General features: G+C 43.0%; 1 protein-coding gene across 2 annotated transcripts in view; it reads right to left on the minus strand.

Moving 5' to 3' along the window:
- Positions 1–20,749, minus strand: part of grik5 (glutamate receptor, ionotropic, kainate 5) — a 116,791-nt gene that overhangs the window by 80,477 nt on the left and 15,565 nt on the right. The window lies entirely within an intron of this gene.

A 20,749-nucleotide genomic window follows, 5' to 3' on the forward strand; every position in this document is an offset into this window, starting at 1 on the left:
TCACACAATATCATTTCCAGAATAAAATGGATATTGAATTTTATTCATTCATTCATTTTCTGTCAAAACTTCATCATATTTATACCTGGAATCATGGGGCCCACAGCAGGAACCCACCCTGGACAGGGCACCAGTCCATCACTGAGCACAATACAACACAGAGACATTCACTTACTTATTCAAATCATTGGAAATTTTTACACACTCTCACCTGTGGGTATTTTGGAATAGCCACTCCACCAAACACAATGTGTTTTTGGACAGTGGGTGGAAGACACAGGGAGAACACACCACACTCTTCACAGACAGTCACCCCGAGGAAACCCACGCAGACACAGAGAGAACACACCACACTCCTCACAGACAGTCACCCAGAGGAAACCCACGCAGACACAGAGAGAACACACCACACTCCTCACAGACAGTCACCTGGAGGAAACCCACACAGACACAGGGAGAACACACCACACTCCTCACAGACAGTCACCTGGAGGAAACCCACGCAGACACAGGGAGAACACACCACACTCCTCACAGACAGTCACCCGGAGGAAACCCACACAGACACAGGGAGAACACACCACACTCCTCGCAGACAGTCACCCGGAGGAAACCCACGCAGACACAGGGAGAACACACCACACTCCTCACAGACAGTCACCCGGAGGAAACCCATGCAGACACAGGGAGAACACACCACACTCCTCGCAGACAGTCACCCGGAGGAAACCCACGCAGACACGGGGAGAACACACCACACTCCTCACAGACAGTCACCCGGAGGAAACCCATGCAGACACAGGGAGAACACACCACACTCCTCACAGACAGTCACCCGGAGGAAACCCACGCAGACACGGGGAGAACACACCACACTCCTCGCAGACAGTCACCCAGAGGAAACCCACGCAGACACAGGGAGAACACACCACACTCCTCGCAGACAGTCACCCGGAGGAAACCCACGCAGACACAGGGAGAACACACCACACTCCTCGCAGACAATCACCCGGAGGAAACCCACGCGGACACGGTGGCGCAGCAGGTTAGTGTCACAGTCACACGGCTCCAGGGATCTGGAGGTTGTGGGTTTCAGTCACGTTTCTAGTGACTGTCTTTGAGGGGTTTGGTGTGTTCTCCCCGTGTCCAAGAGGGTTTCCTCCGGTTTCTTCCCAAGGTCCAAAAACACATGTTAGAATTTATACTGGTCCATAGGTGTAAGTGCGTGATTCCAGGTAAAATGTAATGTTTGTCTCTTTTCTGAGCCAGTGTTTAAAGCCCAGATATCTTTTTAAATGTAATTTTCTCGGGTGCCAAATTCTTGCACAGTCCACTATTATTTGAGGTCATCATCCAAAACCTAGTTTGGTTAAACAACTCTTCATCATGTCAAATCTATACAATCAAGGAGAATATCTGGAAACAGATGTTGTTCTTCAAATTAGCTCACATCTCTCTATTACTTTTTAGAAGATTTTTTTTACTGTATTTTTGTTTTTTATTTATTTATAACAAATCTTATATATTTTATACCAGAACTAATCATTTTAAATAATAAAAATCGTAGGTACCAAAAATATGCTCAGTATTATAATTTGATTTATTTCTAATGCAATAATTTAATATACCTTTTTTGAAAAAAAGCAGGTACAATATGTTGTTTTCACAGTGATACCAGCCAATGATTGCCCTTACTCTTCCATTAAATAAGGTTTCGTTCCTGCCGGTTTGTTTTCCACTTATTTCTAACACAGCTTCTTCTGTTTAAGAAAGGTTGGAGATATTAAATAACCGTGTAACTCAGGTGCAGGAGAAATCACAAAAGGGCAGGTGGTCTCCAGGACTAGACAAAACACTGCTGTGTCCTGACCTTGCAAAGCGCCGCAGACTACAATAAACCTGTAAAATTTTGGTTTATATACTTGACATTTGACTGCCGAGGAACTGCTGGGAGATGCTCATTCTGACCCGTGACCACCATATTAAACTGGACGCGTTCAAGCTAATGAACACATTGCAGAGCCTGGTCTCCATGCGTCCACTTTTCAGTCGCTCCTGCTGCCTTTCTCCAAAGCAAGCACATCTCATGTTTATGTATGAGATGCCAATGTGGAGCACTTCAAAGGAAAGTCCAGTCAGATGCGTTCGTAAATGAACACTGCCCTGACCGAGTCCACATGCTCATGCCGAGTCTCTAATGTTATATTCGCTGTTGACGACCAGGCCTCGAATAAACACTGAAAATACAGCGCACCAAGATCAGCTGTGTGTTAAATACAAGCCCATAGCATGAAAACATGGTGGAAATATATGAGCTAGATTCTCATTAAAGAGGTTCCAAGATTTTTCACTGATTCTAAATATATAACCTGAGCATGGGGTGCTTAGAGTAACTTGACCAAATGCACAATGTCTAAAGGTGAGATGAAAGCAGTCATTCCAGGACAGATATTTTTCAGATTTAAGGACTAAATACAGTGATTCCTCATTTTTCGCAGGGCATGCGTTCCAAGACCACCCGCGAAAAACGAATTTCCACAAAGTAGTGGAAAGATATTTTTTATGTATTTAACGAGTATTTGGACTTTTAAACCCCTCCCTGTTGCTGTTAACAACCCACCCTTTGCATTAAACAGTCATTCTATAATGTTTTTTCAGCTGGAACTACATGTGATATCCCACCAGTTTCTTTAATAGAGTCATTCCTAAGCTGTGATTTAGCGTGATTTCAGTAAATTTTACTCGGATGTGGACATGAACAATACATGTACTGTACATAAGAAATACTTGTGAATGATATATTTTGTCACCTACAGGCCTAGTCTAATACACGTGGATAATAAAAAAGCCCCCTTGAAAAAACCAGCGAAGTAGCGAATCTGCGAATGATGAACCGCGAAGTAGTGAGGGATTACTGTCCTGGAATTTCCCACTTGTTGACTCTGAAAACAAAGCACACAGATAACCACAGCAACACAATGTCCAAACTTTGTTTGATACTTGTAATTGCTTGTGGTCCAGATGGAAGGCAGGAGGTAAACACAGAACAGAGGGGACAGAGTTTATTATGAAATACACCATGAAAGGAATGTACTGAAATAATTGAAAAACACAATATATGTTGGAAGTGATATTTACTGTGAGATTAGCCGCCATCGAAGAGGGACTGTCTTCTTATCCATGAGTCCTTTACCTCAAGAACATCAATGAAAGTTCAAGTATTGAGGCATACATGTTTTAGCAGTTGTGTCGACCCTGGAACCAAAGTGCTCCATGATGACTATAGTGTGTTTTTCTTTTATTGTCCAGTGAATTAACACAGCAACAAGAACATTAAATCAAATCAAACCAAAATGTACTTATATAGCACTTTTACAACTGATGTTGTCACAAAGCAGCTTTACAGAATCGGTATGCTGTGACACTGCGAGGCCTCTCGACGTTAACGTTATGGTTGTTTACTTAAATCCATCACAAGTGGACACTCAGCACCCACAGAAATGAGCTAACACTGTAATCACTCCTCATTGACCGCACAATCAAGTCAGTTTTCCATTCTCACCTTAAATGGTGCCGCAGGTATATACTCGCAACCGCTGCACCATTTAAGGTGGAACGGGACACAGGCAAATTCAGCCTCATGTTTTTAAAAAAATTCTACCAGAAACACAACTAAGTTCCAACAAGAATTTCTGAATCGGAAGCTACCTCAGTCTCGTCCTGACCGCAGGATGCGGCTCGTAACAACTTTGGGTATTTGATACAGTCTCCTTGTTATTTATCAGCTGAAATGATTTTGAGCTAACCTAAACGGCACGAACTACCGTAATTATGAAAGCGTGTAATAGAGCCCTCAATCTGCAGTTCACACTGTGCCTAACGTCATTTTCAAACAACCACTGACTGACAAAATGGGATGCCAGAGCAGCCGTTACCATGACTGAGGTAAAGCATTGTCCAGAGGGGTATAAATCCTCCAAACACTAAGCTGTTCAGCAGTGGAATAGTGCTTTTGAGGAATCTAGCTCCAATCATTCAATACTCCAATACTAATCTTCAACATCAGTACCTCAGCTCACTATTGTTTACGTGGCCAAATGCAACTGAACCCTTGCAGGACTAGATCTATTGCTGTTACTGCAGGAAACGGAAACCAACTCCATATTCATACCCTTCATTTCAAAGTAAATGATGGATGGGTAAACCATAAAGTATAGCTTGTTTTAAAAGAAGGAAAAGAAATGTATATATGTAGAAATGTGCATTTATTTATCACTGTACAATAAATGAGTCTTCTACACTTAACCATGACTTGGCATTGAACACACACACAAGCACTAGGGGCAGTGAGCACAAACACACCTGGAGCAACCTGCAGGCACCCCTGGGGAACAGTTGGGAGTTAGGTGCCCAACTCAAGTGCACTTCAGCTGTGGACTACACTGCACAAAAGTGTTTTGATAAAGACACAGTGAAAGAACTCACTCTTGAATTGTCTTTCATTTTGTGACGACCCATTAGTGAACACTCCTCTTTTCCCATGAGAAGACCCACAATAAAAGGTCAGAGAGTGAGATGTTTTTGCTCCTCTCAGGATGCAGTGAACCTGCAGGTCAGTCTCAGGCATTTCTCCAGACGGCTAATCGATGAGGCCAAGTGGACTGGGGCAGACCTGAGACTTGGACAAACCAGTGCCTGGACCTAGAAATCTCAGCATATCAGCCATCATGAGTTGCTTGACTTCCCTAACATCAGCAAAGACAGATCGCCATTAGCCATATAGCCATTGTCACAGAGGTGTTTCAGGAAATGGAAAGCCCATACCCTTGTCTTTGGAAGCTCTGACTAATGTGCATGGTGTCACGCCAAACACAGCCCCAGAAACACACACAGTAGTTCCTGTCTTATTTCCTATTATACAGCCATGGTTCGCGCAGAAAAACCTACTCTTCTTTAGTTTCATCTGGGAACTAATTTTTCTGGTTCGTCAACCAGTTTATGTCGGTTATTTAGCTCACACACTGGAATGTGAAATTTGGCTAAACTAACAGTTCGTACTCCAGTATGCATGTTTTAACAACAGCAGTCAGTAAGTCAGTCTGTAAGTGAAAATGCCTTTTCTAAGTCGGACCCGGGAGGAGGTCCGTCAAAAACTGTTGAATTGTCCTACAATTCTATACTTTTCCAAATTACTAGTAAAGAATTCCAAGAATATAAATTTACCAAGAATATTTCAAACTCTGTTTACACATGTCTCACAGGTAGCTGGGTAGCTGTAGTGTCACTATATGAAGGGGCAACCTCGATTACTGAGGCCATGACCTGCTAGACTCTCCTGACAAAACCTCCACAGGCCAATTTATACTTCTGCGTCAAACCTACGCCATAAGCAATGTGTAGGTCCTACACATACAAACCATACACCGTAGCCTAAGCCATAGCGTGATAAACACTTCCCCAGAAATGTAACTACATATTGCTTCTGCGGAGACCACAACAACTGTCCGCAGTCGTACAAACATGGATCAAGTTTAACCAAGGAAGTCCAATACATGGATAATAACTCCTCAACCAAATAAAAAAGTGTAACAAGGAAAAAACAAGTGGGGAAAAAGTGCTGGATTTGTATTTTTTTAGTTCCTGGCACCACATGGAAACTATGCTCCCTATAACCTTAATAGTGCACTTCACAGATTATAAATCTAATCCTACTACCCCACTACCTTTTATATTAGAGTCTATAGAAAGAAGTTTGAGATTCGTGTTTTGAGGTTGTAACAGACACACAAAGCACATGTATAAACACTCATAAAAGTGTAGGACACTCGCGAAGGCTACAGAATAAACTCTGCATTCAGTCAATGCACAAGAACAAATCAGCCTTAAGATCTACCGCACATCCAAACTACTTAGAAACCTGCACAACACAATACAGATACAAGTCTTCCACATTGTGTACTGAGTCTCTGATAAACATATCTCTGTAAATAAAGGCTCCTTCTTGTCCAATGCCAAACGTTTCCAGTTCATTCTGCAGCAGCACTTCTAGCTTATACATACTAGTGTACGCTAAAACTGTACAAACGTTCCACCTAGAAAAATGAGCACACAACCCCTTTATGCATCAATATAATATGCTCTTGTACTATGTGCAGAGCTTCAGCACTTTTACCATATGCTATTGCTCCATTCATTATATCAATACATATACTCGAAAATAATTATACAACAAAACAAAAAAACATTCGTCAGAGAAAGTTTATTAGAGACATTTAACATTTTGACTGTTATTAGTCAGGTCTGAGTTATATTTGCATATCCATAAGAGAGAATCAAGGTCTGAGGTTAAGGAAAACTGCCCAAAGCTATTCTGGGAAAGAGGCCTTATCCCTGCATTGATTTTTCAGTGTGTGGCTCTAATAGAGATGGATCTCTCTCGCTCTGCTCCTGAAATGGAAGCCCTACAGGTAGCAGCTGCCCGAGGCCCAGGTGGTCACTCACCTTTAATGGGAAATTGATCTTAATTGTAACCCTGGACACTTGGAACCGTTCCAGACAAACAAAACCAGGAAGTGGCAGAATTGGAAAAGGGGAGTGGCAGAAACACAGGCTCAAAAGAAATATATATATAAATAAATATAATTAAATAAATAAATAAAAAAACACCCACACAAGTGATCGCAAGTGACTTAGTCACAACGAGGCCTTGTCTGAACTACAGACACCCTGTCATGTTAGAATTAGTTTCCTTATGTATTCAGAAGCTTGTGATGCATTGCAATCACCCCAGTAGTTGGTGGTAAGTGGAATATGCAGGGAATTCTGCCATTTTAAGTGAGACTCGAACCATAAGGAGTGAAAGTGTTCAGTGTGAAAGCAACTTCAAGCTAGTACTGAGTAATGGGTTATTACTACACAGGAAGGTGACAGTGAAGTTTCATTGTAAACACAACACAAACCTGTTATATGTCCATAAAAGCACATTTATTCTCCTATTACACACACTCACAATATGACCCGTGGCTGCAGTTCATTAGTTTGCTAGTTATTTGATGCAGAAAAGGAGCCATCAAATATTGCTGTCAAAGCTGCGTGCTGTGTTTAACATAATGACATTGTAAGGCACTCCGAATGACTGGTTTTAACCAACTGAAGTTGCCTTCACCAATAATACATAAGCGCAGCTTAGAGACCCTGTGGAATACAGCCTTATCATCTTTCTTACACTAGAGCACCCTATTATTTGATTATTGGATTAGAAGGTACGAAATGTAAATAAAAAAAAAATTAACAAATCTACACATGCAGGGCAACACACACTCACACATTCACACCTATGGACACGTTTGAGTAGTCAATCCACCTACCAACGTGTGTTTTTGGACTGTGGGAGGAAACCGGAGCACCCGGAGAGACCCATGCAGACAAAGAGAGAACACACCACACTCCTCACAGACAGTCACCCGGAGGAAACCCACGCGGACACAGAGAGAACACACCACACTCCTCGCAGACACCTGCTGCACCACCATGGCGCCCCATTAAGAACCTTAGGCTACAAATATGTAAATGTAGGGCCCTATGATTTCCACGATGCAGAGAACATGGATGGAATCATGGAATTGAGAAATAAAAGTGGAACTCAAATATAAACATGGAATATGCATGGAAGTACAAATTTTAAAAACTGCGGAAACTGTAAATTTTTTCCTTTAGTATCTGTACTTACTACAAATCCCAAAATGCTTCTATTTTCGTGCACGTACACCACGGTGTGCATGTTTAAAATCATCAAAAAAAAGGAAATTACTCTTGCATGCTGGGAACTTATACTTGTACCCGTGCGCCTAAAACTAAATACACTCGGCTCCTCCTGGCAAAGAAGGCAAAATCAAGCTTAGCAAATGTGTTTGTACAAGTAACTATCGAGAAAACAGCAAACTTGTTGAATGTAAAATAAAACTGATTTCATAGGGCTCTATAAATGTTGGATGGACAATACTACAAAGAAGCTAAGTTTACAGACTATAAGTGTTGACCTATTTAAGGCGGAAGAGAGAATTCTGTTAAGAATGTGCCAGAATGTACGTTGGAATGCTCATTGTATCCGTGCATTTTTGTTTGTTTGTTTCGGTCTTCTGTCAAATCATGCCCTGAATTTCGGGCAGTTTGGCCACAAACATTCATTTCACTGCAACACAAGGGAAAATTTAATATTCTAATAAGAAGAACTGAATCAGGTAACTTCTGCACAATTTGAGGTTGAACTGTTAATTCTGGCTTCAGATTCCTCCAAGAATATTCATTTTGCCGCTTCATTAATTCAAAGTCTTAAATGCGATTTAGTCCTGAGTCACTACTGCTGGAAAAGTCAGCTTTAATTCAGAATTAAATAATAGCGGTTGTTTTGCTAGTCATTCCTGTTTTATGAGAAGCTCCATCTCAAATAATTATTTTTTCCTGTTGGACTCAACACCCTGCAGACGTTCCACCAAGCTCAGCCGAGACGAGTGTGTGAGGCTAAATATCTAATTGATTCTGAATAAGTGAGTGAAATGGGCTGTAATGCAAGCTGCCATCCACACTGCTGGCCTGTCTGAACTGGATCAAACCGCTCATGGTCGCTCATCATGTTCTGGACTCGACGGGGCCATTGATGTTCCAGCAGAACGAGTCAATAACTCGGGATCTGTGTGTCCAAGCTGAAGCACATCACACTGATGGAGCACATTGTTTCAGCACAGATTTTTAACACAGCTTTATGGCCAATGAAGCCTTAATCTCAGTGCATGCCTATGGCAGTTTTCCATCACTATAATACAGCATTCACACCATTCCTGCAACAAACGGAACATTTGCCAGGCGCTTGCAGTCTTTTCACATACACTATATGAGCAAACACTTCTAGACAAGAACTTCCAGTGCTTTAGGATTCATCTACTGCCGACATTCAGTTGAGCACACAGCTTGTATAATCTCCATTGTAAAGCATGAGCTTACAATCACTATGCTCAATGCCCAGAGTCCACCAGAGGGATATAAAGTCTATCACCACTGACTGAGCTGTGGAGCAGCTGATCTTTGTTCTCTGGAGTGAGAGAACACCATCCAATACCTTTGAGGGGAACTGAAATGCAGCATTAAACATCAGTACCTGACTAATATGCTTAAAGGCTAAGCACCACTTAATGGACCTCCATGAATATCTCACAATATTTTAGTTACCGACATATATAAGTATGAATTAAAATGAAAATAGCAGCTTAATTTGCTTTAAAACTGACAATTTTATTAAACTGACGGAAAAACCCAAACTCGCTACGGAAATTCTTGAACGCAGCCGTGACGTCACTGGTGGACAACAGCTGAACAATGCCGCGGTAAAACACCGTTATGACTGACCGTTATGACAGTATCTAGCTAAATAACCAACATTATTCATGACAATAGCCTAGCAATAAGCTAAACTCAAATTTAGAGGTACCGTTATTCTTGTAAATGTGATCGAAGTCGAACTCGAATTTATCCGACACTATAAACCTCCGTAATGCAGCTACGTAGCCGAGTATAATCTGAGCCACCGAGTTTAGCGAGTCAAGATAACGTTAACTAACACCAACTAAAACAGGCGAAGTGAGTGTCCTTACCCTGTTACCTCCATGTTACAGAGGCTCTTGAACACCTTTCGTTGGTGTCCTTACATGCCCATATTGTTGGAAAAGCACCAGTGAAATGAGCTACAGATAACGGAGTGAGCGGATGGTCCTTTCCAAAGTGCACGTTTAAAGTTGACAAATTCAGTCCATTTTCTGGATATTTTGGGATCTTTGGGCCATTTGTTCACAGATGTCCCACTGTACATTGAATGATTGCAGCCACAAACAACACACCTTTTCGTCATTTTGCATTAAATTAAGTGCAACTTCTAGAGTAGTTGTCCACCATCTACGTCACAGGCAAGACGCCTATTAGAGTTTCCGAACACCGTTGGGGGGGGAACCAACGGTCTTTTAAACCTTATTCCTTGAATTAGTAAGAAATAACATGTTTTCTGACTATCAATATACACAAGTTAGGAACTCAAATTCCACTGTATTTATTTGTTTGACACTTTCATAGAGCTGGTGCTTAGCCTTTAAAGGAATGGTCCAGCATCTAGCATAAAGCATTCCCAGGAGAAAATGAGATGTTCCTAAAGCAAAAGTTGAAAAAGCTCTCTAATTACACACTTCATTACTGAAGAACCACTGGACAGGAAAGTGACTATAACTTTCTGCCATGTACTGGATCATGTACAAGTCTCCAAGACAGTATTTCAGCAAAGGAGAGGCTTACATTCATTGGCCTAGTTTAAAAAAAATGATTGTACCATTCTAAAACTATGTTATAAATCTTTAACATATTCTAAAACCTGGTTAAGGGCAAACTGGACCATGCAGAGTTTTTACAGGTTTCCGACTGTGCCTTTTTGACATGTGAAAAGTGTAAAAAAAAGACAGTTTGAGGGTTTCTTTGTTAAATCCCTCGTAAAGATCAGAAATGTTTCAACAGGAAGCAGCAAAAAAAAGGGTAAGACATTTTGTGAGCTGGCTGAGTTGAGAATGAGACTTTAGGTGTTAACACATTTTTATGGCACACATACGTGTTCACACACGTAGACACACTAGGACATGTCATGACTCAGTGAGATCTACTTTCTCTAGAGGACAGGAAATGACACATAAAGATTCAGAATGAATCTAAGAACATCCAAACCAGCAAACCAGTGTTTCTAAAAGTGATTCTTCTACGGCATGGCTCCGGAAGGTTTAATTATGAGTGCCCTTTGTTTCTGCTCTCACATATTTAAAAAAATTAATTTCAATGCCTATTATTCTGTAATGAAAGCAGGTAGTGTCGCAGTCACACAGCTCCAGGGACCTGGAGGTTGTGGGTTCGATTCCCGCTCCGGGTGACTGTCCGTGAGGAGTGTGGTGTGTTCTCCCTGTGTCTGCGTGGGTTTCCTCCGGGTGACTGTCTGTGAGGAGTGTGGTGTGTTCTCCCTGTTGTCTGCATGGGTTTCCTCCGGGTGACTGTCTGTGAGGAGTGTGGTGTGTTCTCCCTGTGTCTGCGTGGGTTTCCTCCAGGTGACTGTCTGTGAGGAGTGTGGTGTGTTCTCTCTGTGTCCGCGTGGGTTTCCTCCGGGTGCGCCAGTTTCCTCCCACAGTCCAAAAACACACGTTGGTAGGTGGATTCCAATGATTCCAGGTAGGCATTGGACACACCGCGACCCTGAACTGGATAAGGGTTACAGATACTGAATGAATTATTCTTTAATGCAATAGCAATTAAGTCAATAAAGATGTGTCTTTTAGTTATTTGTTTTAATCAGAGAAATGTGTAGTGTCCCTACACCTATACATTATTTCACAGAACCATATATCAGTGGTGGTGTTGTTTACGTACGATAATCAATAATCAATGTAAAAATTCTATATCAATCCATTTCATTTATTTAATTTCTCAAAGAACACTAATTACAAAGATGGCACTGCTGAAACGGCTTAAACATATTTTCCATTTACAATTGGCCAGATCACATTCCACAGTAAAAGCACATTTGATCCAGGCTAGCACAAGCGCACTATAAAATCTTATAGCTCCATATCTTCAATACTTAAAGCACCGGAGAATTAACAGTCCAACACAAAACTTTATACTGGTTAAACTGCACCATTAATTTCCGCCATCAACTTCAGAGATTTAACTGCACCACGAGGGAACAAAGGACTTACTCTAACTCCAACTGACCTTTGGTTGATTGTTTCACAGACGCCCAGCAAATACCACTATAGTACCACCAAACCAAATAGTACCTTACTTTTCTAGCTAAAGAGCATAGGTCTGTATACAATCGATTTACCGACAAAACAGACACACTGCTGTTCATTTTGACCACAAAATCCTGTGTACATATGTGAACACAAATCTGATGTACACAAATCTAACATGTGCCCTTTTCATATACGAACCTATGTCTCATTCATTCATTCATTATCTGTAACCCTTATCCAGTTCAGGGTCACAGTGGGTCCAGAGCCTACCTGGAATCATTGGGCGCAAGGCGGGAATACACCCTGGAGGGGGCGCCAGTCCTTCACAGGGCAACACACACACTCACACATTCACTCACACGCTCACACCTACGGACACTTTTGAGTCGCCAATTTACCTACCAACGTGTGTTTTTGGACTGTGGGAGGAAACTGGCGCACCCGGAGGAAACCCACGCGGACACAGAGAGAACACACCACACTCCTCACAGACAGTCACCCGGAGGAAACCCACGCGGACACAGAGAGAACACACCACACTCCTCACAGACAGTCACCCGGAGGAAACCCATGCAGACACAGAGAGAACACACCAACTCCTCACAGACAGTCACCTGGAGGAAACCCATGCAGACACCGGGAGAACACACCCCACTTCTCACAGACAGTCACCCGGAGGAAACCCACGCAGACACAGAGAGAACACACCCCACTTCTCACAGACAGTCACCCGGAGGAAACCCATGCAGACACAGAGAGAACACACCCCACTTCTCACAGACAGTCACCCGGAGGAAACCCACGCAGACAACAGGGAGAACACACCCCACTTCTAACAGACAGTCACCCGGAGGAAACCCACGCGGACACAGAGAGAACACACCACACTCCTCACAGAGAGTCACTCGGAGCGGGAATCGAACCCACAAAACTCCAGGTCCCTGGAGCTGTGTGACTGCGACACCTACCTGCAGCGCCACCGTGCCGCACCTATGTCTCATACATGTTTAATAATGGTGGCAAATGTATTTGTTTTCCTCCACCACACTTTATGCTAAAACTGGAATAACACAATGCAGCAGCTTGTGATATGAGAGTAGCCTGTGAGATCCTCTTCCATCTGTAGTACAAATAAATGATCTAGGAACTAAAACAGTGTCATACTGTTTCACAGTGTCAGAAACACTGGTCAATTTCCATTAAAAATCACCAACATTTTTTGCTCCTAATTTGCATAAAGTTAAACGTTGCTTGGCTTTGTCACGTCGCTGACTCTTCGTGCTTCGCTAACATTCGTGTGGCCACCAATTGCAGAAAATCATCTGCTCTTATTGAAAATTAATGACTTCCTTTCACTTCGCCATAAATGCGGGGTTAAACCTTTTTTTCAAAGTGGATAAAAAAATAGATTAGTGTTAAAGAAGAATAAAGAAGATAAGTTTGTGGATAGGATTAGCATCAGCCGTGGCTCAGTAAACATACTGCAGTGAGGCTGTATTCAACCACGTGCCTGTGATCCTCTGTTGTCTGCAGCCCAAAATGTCTGAACTGGTAACAGTGGGGCTTTAGAGCAAAGCTGCTTTTTCATCTCCACTGGCAAACTCTCAGTGCAGAGCTGCAATTTCAGTTTGTGAAAAATTGTGAGGATGTCATTACGGAGTAGGCACTCCGATCTAACTTATTATCTCATAGTGCGGAATAATATTTCCTCCCATTTTTTGCCTCCTGTTCAGTTTGGCCAGCGTCACATGAGCTAGGGTCAAGCCAATTCTTAAATGATCTGACAGCTTTGGCACTTATTCTTAGCACTGTTCTCTTGTAAACCTGCGCTAATACATTTTATACGATTCAGACTACTACAGATGGCAGAGAATTAGAGCCAAGTCAAAAATAAATAAATAAAAAGAATATTTGCACATTCATTGCGATTTTCAATTACATTTTTACTTGCAAAATAAACCCCGGGTGGCACGGTGGCGCAGCAGGTTAGTGTCGCAGTCACACAGCTCCAGGGGCCTGTGAGGAGTGTGGTGTGTTCTCTCTGTGTCTGCGTGGGTTTCCTCCAGGTGACTGTCTGTGAGGAGTGTGGTGTGTTCTCCCTGTGTCTGCGTGGGTTTCCTCCAGGTGACTGTCTGTGAGGAGTGTGGTGTGTTCTCCCTGTGTCTGCGTGGGTTTCCTCCGGGTTACTGCCTGTGAGGAGTGTGGTGTGTTCTCTCTGTGTCTGTTTGGGTTTCCTCCAGGTGACTGTCTTTGAGGAGTGTGGTGTGTTCTCCCTGTGTCTGCGTGGGTTTCCTCCGGGTGACTGTCTGTGAGGAGTGTGGTGTGTTCTCCCTGTGTTTGCGTGGGTTTCCTCCGGGTGACTGTCTGTGAGGAGTGTGGTGTGTTCTCCCTGTGTCTGTGTGGGTTTCCTCTGGGTTACTGTCTGTGAGGAGTGTGGTGTGTTCTCCCTGTGTCTGCGTGGGTTTCCTCTGGGTGACTGTCTGTGAGGAGTGTGGTGTGTTCTCCCTGTGTCTGTGTGGGTTTCCTCCGGGTGACTGTCTGTGAGGAGTGTGGTGTGTTCTCCCTGTGTCTGTGTGGGTTTCCTCTGGGTGACTGTCTGTGAGGAGTGTGGTGTGTTCTCCCTGTGTCTGCGTGGGTTTCCTCCGGGTGCTCCCGTTTCCTCCCACAGTCCAAAAACACACGTTGGTAGGTGGATTGTTGACTTAAAAGTGTCTGTAGGTGTGAGTGAATGTGTGTGTGTGTGTCTGTGTTGCCCTGTGAAGGACTGGCGCCCCCTCCAGGGTATATTCTTGCCTTGCGCCCAATGATTCCAGGTAGGCTCGGGACCCACCGCAACCCTGAACTGGATAAGCGCTTACATCTGTAAGCATTACATCATTATCTAATGAATGAATGAATGAAAATAAACCCAGAAAAGCACCCTCCATAGAATTTATACAAGACTTCAAACAATTGAGCTCATTCTCAATTCTACCAGCTTTACTCTGATAGGATGCATCCAAACACCAAGTTTTATGAGTGTAAGCACCTGCCTATTTTCTCCTTTACCAAGCAAGCAGAAAATAAAGATCCAAATACAGATGCTCTCATGGCCTCAGACTCAGGATGACTGACACATTACCTGAATCAAACTCAAGTGTTATATTCACATGTGCTCAACAAGTGCTCCATATACAAGGTAAATTCTTCAAGTTGAAATACACTACCTGAAGCACAGATACGATTTAACTGCACAAGAAATGAAGATACGGCTTGTTAGAAAGAAGATGGTGCTGTGAAAGGGCAAAGTGAGAGGAAACCACAGTTATTAAAAAGGGTTCAATAAGTCCATCAATTGATTCATAGAAGGAATTGAATGCAGAATATCCTCAAGCTTAAATCACAGGCCTGAGCTTGCTGTTATACATGAGTTCTGCAATAAACCCAGTTTATGTCGGACACCTGAGCTCCTCCCGCCAACTGCAGTCTGCCAGTAAACAGCAGCGGCCCGGCACCATGGCAACAGAGCCGGCCAGCATCACAGAGGTGTAGAAAGGCAGCGGCGGCGATGGTTAATGAGGGCACTCAGAGCCGGCATGAGCGCCAACTACTGCTTTACGGGCTTCAAAAAATGGTAATGTTTATGAACACACGCAAAGAACACTGTATTCACTATCAATGATGGATATCACCAGAGTGTAAGCAACGTTATCAACCAATATTATTAGGGCTGCAAAAACTAATAGACAAGATTGATTAAAAAAAGTAGTTGGCAACAAATTTCATTATTATTTAGTGTCTTGTTTATTCTGTAGTAAAACTGATAAATATTAATTATTTGTTTTGGTATAAACACTGGAGGTATAAACAGACAGAGGTTGTGTGTGGCACTAATGCTACCATAATGGGCAGCAACATTTAATAGGGGCAAGATGGGCGCCTCCATTTTAAAAGGAATATTACGTAACATTTTCACAGGTTGAAAATCATTGTGAAGCTGTAATAATGAGAATTAGGCCTCTGCTATTGCTCCCCTGGGCTCAAAACTGCAGAAACTGGACTATGTAACTCCCCTAGTGTTACCTAGTTTTTTTTCATTATCTGTAACCTTTATCCAATTTAGGGTCACGGTGGGTCCAGAGCCTACCTGGAATCATTGGGCGCAAGGTGGGAATACACCCTGGAGGGGGCGCCAGTCCTTTACATGGCAACTCATACATTCACTTACAGACTCACAACCCACACGGACACAGGGAGAACACACCACACTCCTCACAGACAGTCACCCGGAGGAAACCCACGCAGACACAGAGAGAACACATCACACTCCACACAGACAGTCACCCGGAGGAAACCCACGCAGACACAGGGAGAACACACCACACTCCTCACAGACAGTCACCCGGAGCGGGAGTCGAACCCACAACCTCCAGGTCCCTGGAGCTGTGTGACTGCGACACCTACCTGCTGCGCCACCGTGCCGCCCGTGTTGCCTAGTGTTCCTTTAAATATTCAAATCTACGCACTGTAAATATGGATGGCTTATATTTTTTACTTCGACTAATCTCCATGCTACGAGGGAGCCATGGAGTCAAATCTCTGTCCTCTCTCCCAAACAAACTGCTGCTTCATAATCTGAGGACTAACAGTAAACAGAGTTAGCAGAGTTGATATAAAAGTATAGAATCTCTGAGCGTCACAGCTAGTTTTAATCTTGAAAGATGATCAAACAGAGTAAATGAATCTGCATTTGGCTTGCACATGAAAATATGCGAGCAGAGAGACACTTCAGGGACAAAAAACTGATAAACACTGGATAAAGAGGCGAGATCTGAGTGAACCTTAGATGCCTCTCTCTATTATATCCTCAAAGTAAATATGATCTTACAGCTTTTGATTTCATTTCCCTTGTTATAAAGTGCTGTTTATTTAAACTGTGTCTCGCTTGACTCTCAAATAAAGCTGTGTTTTTAATATTGTATTGAAACGTTCTTATATTTAGAGCACACAAATACAACACCTATTCCCAGGTCCTTTTTCCAGTTCAATGACCTTGAATAATAAATAGCAGTTCATATCAATATATTGATAGTGATACAGACGTGAACAAATATCTTCCTCTGGAATAAAAAGGCATATTTTAAAGACGTGAATGGATGTATTAATGTTCTTCCTAGTCACATTAAATCTGAATACACTTCTCTCAAGCTGATGAGACTTGGTTTGCCAACATTTGCAACTTAATCTTGTGTAAATCCTGTAAGCATATGAATGAAGCTTGCTTTTAAGATGAATGTAAATGTGTAATAACATCTTGGTTTAATAGTCAAAGCATGTGCCATGAGAACTGACTCATGCATTCATTCATTGTCTGTAACCCTTATTCAGTTCAGGGTCGCGGTGGGTCCAGTGCCTACCCGGAATGACTGGGCGCAAGGCGGGAACACACCCTGCAGGGGGCGCCAGTCCTTCACAGCGCAACACACACTCACACATTCATTTTCTTGGAACGGGATTTGAACCCACAACCTCCAGGTTAAAAAATTATTTTAATGTTTAACAATCTCTTATTAACACTTTACTGTAACTCAATGGTCATAAGGCTACGAGTCTAACACAAGCCTTTCATGACAATGGACAAACACCTGCGTCCACATCTTCAAACGCATATCACAAGCATCAGTTTTCATAAGTATGACATGTCATGAAAGGTTTATGCAGGTGTCGTACAGCCTTTTTATTTATAGAGTAAAATGTTTGTTTTTTTTTCATCCCAGTTTAGTTTAAGTATATTTTTTTCAAAATCTCTTAAAGGTATCAAAACAGCACTGAAACCCCATGTTTTTAAATTGCGCACTGATATCATGACCAGAAATTTTTAGACCAAACTCTCTATAAAGCCCAGAACAGCCACACAAGTGTCATAATGCCACTATTTTCACTGTCGATAGAATAGCGGCGAGGCCGATTTCACATCCATGAACCTGGCGAGCCTGATGTGAGGGGGAGGGGAGGGTGTTCTTCACAGCTCAATGGACTGGTTAAGGGCACATCCACACTGATTGTCAGGTAATAGAGGGAGCTGGAGTGACCCAAATGGCTATAATGTACACTCAGAATGTGGAGGACTAGCATCAGACTTTAATAGAAAAATAAAAAAATAAAGGTTCCAGTCAGAATTTTTTGACCGGAATAATTAAATTCCAGTCAAAACAGCCATTAACTTTTCCATTTTTTCCTTATCAGAATAAAGCAGAATACATAATTTTCACAGAAAAAGAAGTCTTAACAACTAAATATAATGTCAAATTTTTCAATAATACCTGCGTAAAACCATAAAAACTGCTTTGAGAGGTTTGGGGCTAGTAAACCCAAACATATTCACTGATTTGGAGGTTCGGTACTAAAGGGTTCTTGACAGCTCCACATCCTTTCAGACCCCAGTAATGAGCTGTGACTTGACACAAACTGCTCTGGATATTTACAGACCAGAAAAAGCTCAATTTTCTCCTTTCTCTCAGAGATGAAAGATTAAAGTGGTTTATCTGACAGTGACAGTTTTGGTGTGACACCAGGTCTTTCATGGCTGTTAGGAGACCCGCTTTCCATAGATTTTTTTCCTTCCTTCTTCCTTTCTATATCTAACATCCTCATATATATCTCCTATAAGTTTGGGCATTCATTTATTGTATGTAACCCTTATCTAGTTCAGGGTCGCGGTGGGTCCAGAGCCTACCTGGAATCATTGGGTGCAAGGCGGGAATACACCCTGGAGGGGGCGCCAGTCCTTCACAGGGCAACACACACACTCACACATTCACTCACACCTATGGACACTTTTGAGTCGCCAATCCACCTACCAACATGTGTTTTTGGACTGTGGGAGGAAACCCACGCAGACACACGGAGAACACACCACACTCCTCACAGACAGTCACCTGGAGGAAACCCACACAGATACAGAGAGAATACACCACACTCCTCACAGACAGTCACCCGGAGAAAACCCACGCAGACAAAGAGAGAACACACCACACTCCTCACAGACAGTCACCCGGAGGAAACCCATGCAGACACAGGGAGAACACACCACACTCCTCACAGACAGTCACCCGGAGGAAACCCACGCAGACACAGAGAGAACACACCACACTCCTCACAGACAGTCACCCGGAGGAAACCCACACAGACACAGGGAGAACACACCACACTCCTCACAGACAGTCACCCGGAGGAAACCCACGCAGACACAGGGAGAACACACCACACTCCTCACAGACAGTCACCCGGAGGAAACCCACACAGACACAGGGAGAACACACCACACTGCTTACAGACAGTCACCCGGAGAAAACCCACGCAGACATAGGGAGAACATACCAACTCCTCACAGACAGTCACCCGGAGGAAACCCATGCAGACACAGGGAGAACATACCACACTCCTCATAGACAGTCACCCGGAGTGGGAATCGAACCCACAACCTCCAGGCCCCTGAAGCTGTGTGACTGCGACACTACATGCTGCGCCTCCGTGCCGCCCTAAGGTTGGGCAGTTTAACAGTAATACTGTATACCATCTCACTGTCTGGAGATGTCACACTCTGAAACCAGGTGGGGGTAAAAATCCCAAGCCCAGTAGCCCACTGCAGTTGTGAATTTAGCACTGAGTCTGGGTTAAAAGAGAGAGGGAGGAAGCTGAAAACAGACAAAATACTCAAGCCACTTCACTTGACTTTATGCTCAAAGGAACGAGGCATCACCCTCGAAATACAGTGATCCCTCGTTTTTCACCAAAACGAATTTCCGCAAAGTAGAGGAGTATTTGAACTTAAAACCCTCCCTGTGCTGTTAACAACCCACCCTTTGCATTAAACAGTCATTCTGTAATGTTTTTCAGCTGGAACTACATGTGATATCCTACCAGTTTCTTTAATAGAGTAATTCCTAAGTTGTGATTAAGCGTAAGTAAATTTCACTCGGATGTGCAAGGATGCTATTCATCTTTCACGGTTTTCCTAGAATATCCGAGATATAGCGGCCATAAGCCCCCTGGAAAAAATGAATCCGCTAAAGATGAACCGTGAAGTAGCGAGGGATTACTGTATGTCTGTTTTGAGCCTCTGTTTGCAGGAAAACCATGTGCTGTGGTTTGCTAAACCATAATTGCCCGTTACCTGGCCAGGTGTGCTTCTAAACAGTATAGAGCCTGCCTTGTTTTGCTTATTTTCAAACTGCATTGTTCCTCCAGCACCTCAGAAATGGGTGTTTTATTGTGTGTAAGTGTGTCAGTCTGTGGTGAGCTGAACTGCACAGTGCAAAAAACCTTCACTCAACCCACAATCACAGACATGAGGTTCACTGCCCCCACTGGCAGCTCCCGGTACTACATTATACCGTATTAATGATTTTACATAATACGAGTGCAATAAATGACTTTCACACAATAAATAAACACATATATTTGATTGGGACAAGAATTTGAAGGATGCTGTAAATGAGGCACTCGTCCTCTCACTCTCTCTCTCACACACACACACATACACTCATGCGCAAACACACACACATACACACGTACTGTTTACACATGAGAACACAAACAGATCCCTATCCAGGAATCACCGCATCCAACACAGCGAAGCTAACTTGGCCTGACAAGCTATCATTTCATTGTAGAATTGTACACACACACACACACACACACACACACAAAACAACCAAACACAGCAAGGGTTGTTAGAGCACTCAAACAGAAGGATGGACAACGTGTCTGACAACACACACACATACACTGCCCAGTAGGTAGATAGCAGAGTTTACTCACAGACTGAAGAATGTGATGTCAGGATGCCATTGGGTCGCTTTGTTAACTGGACAATTCTCTGCTCTTGGCCACAGAATGTAACTGCTGAACCATTTAAGATGGAATGGAAAGATCTATTATGAAACTTAGGGGCC

The sequence above is a fragment of the Hoplias malabaricus genome, chromosome 10 (assembly GCF_029633855.1).
Source record: "Hoplias malabaricus isolate fHopMal1 chromosome 10, fHopMal1.hap1, whole genome shotgun sequence".
In the NCBI taxonomy this organism is placed as follows: Eukaryota; Metazoa; Chordata; class Actinopteri; order Characiformes; family Erythrinidae; genus Hoplias; species Hoplias malabaricus.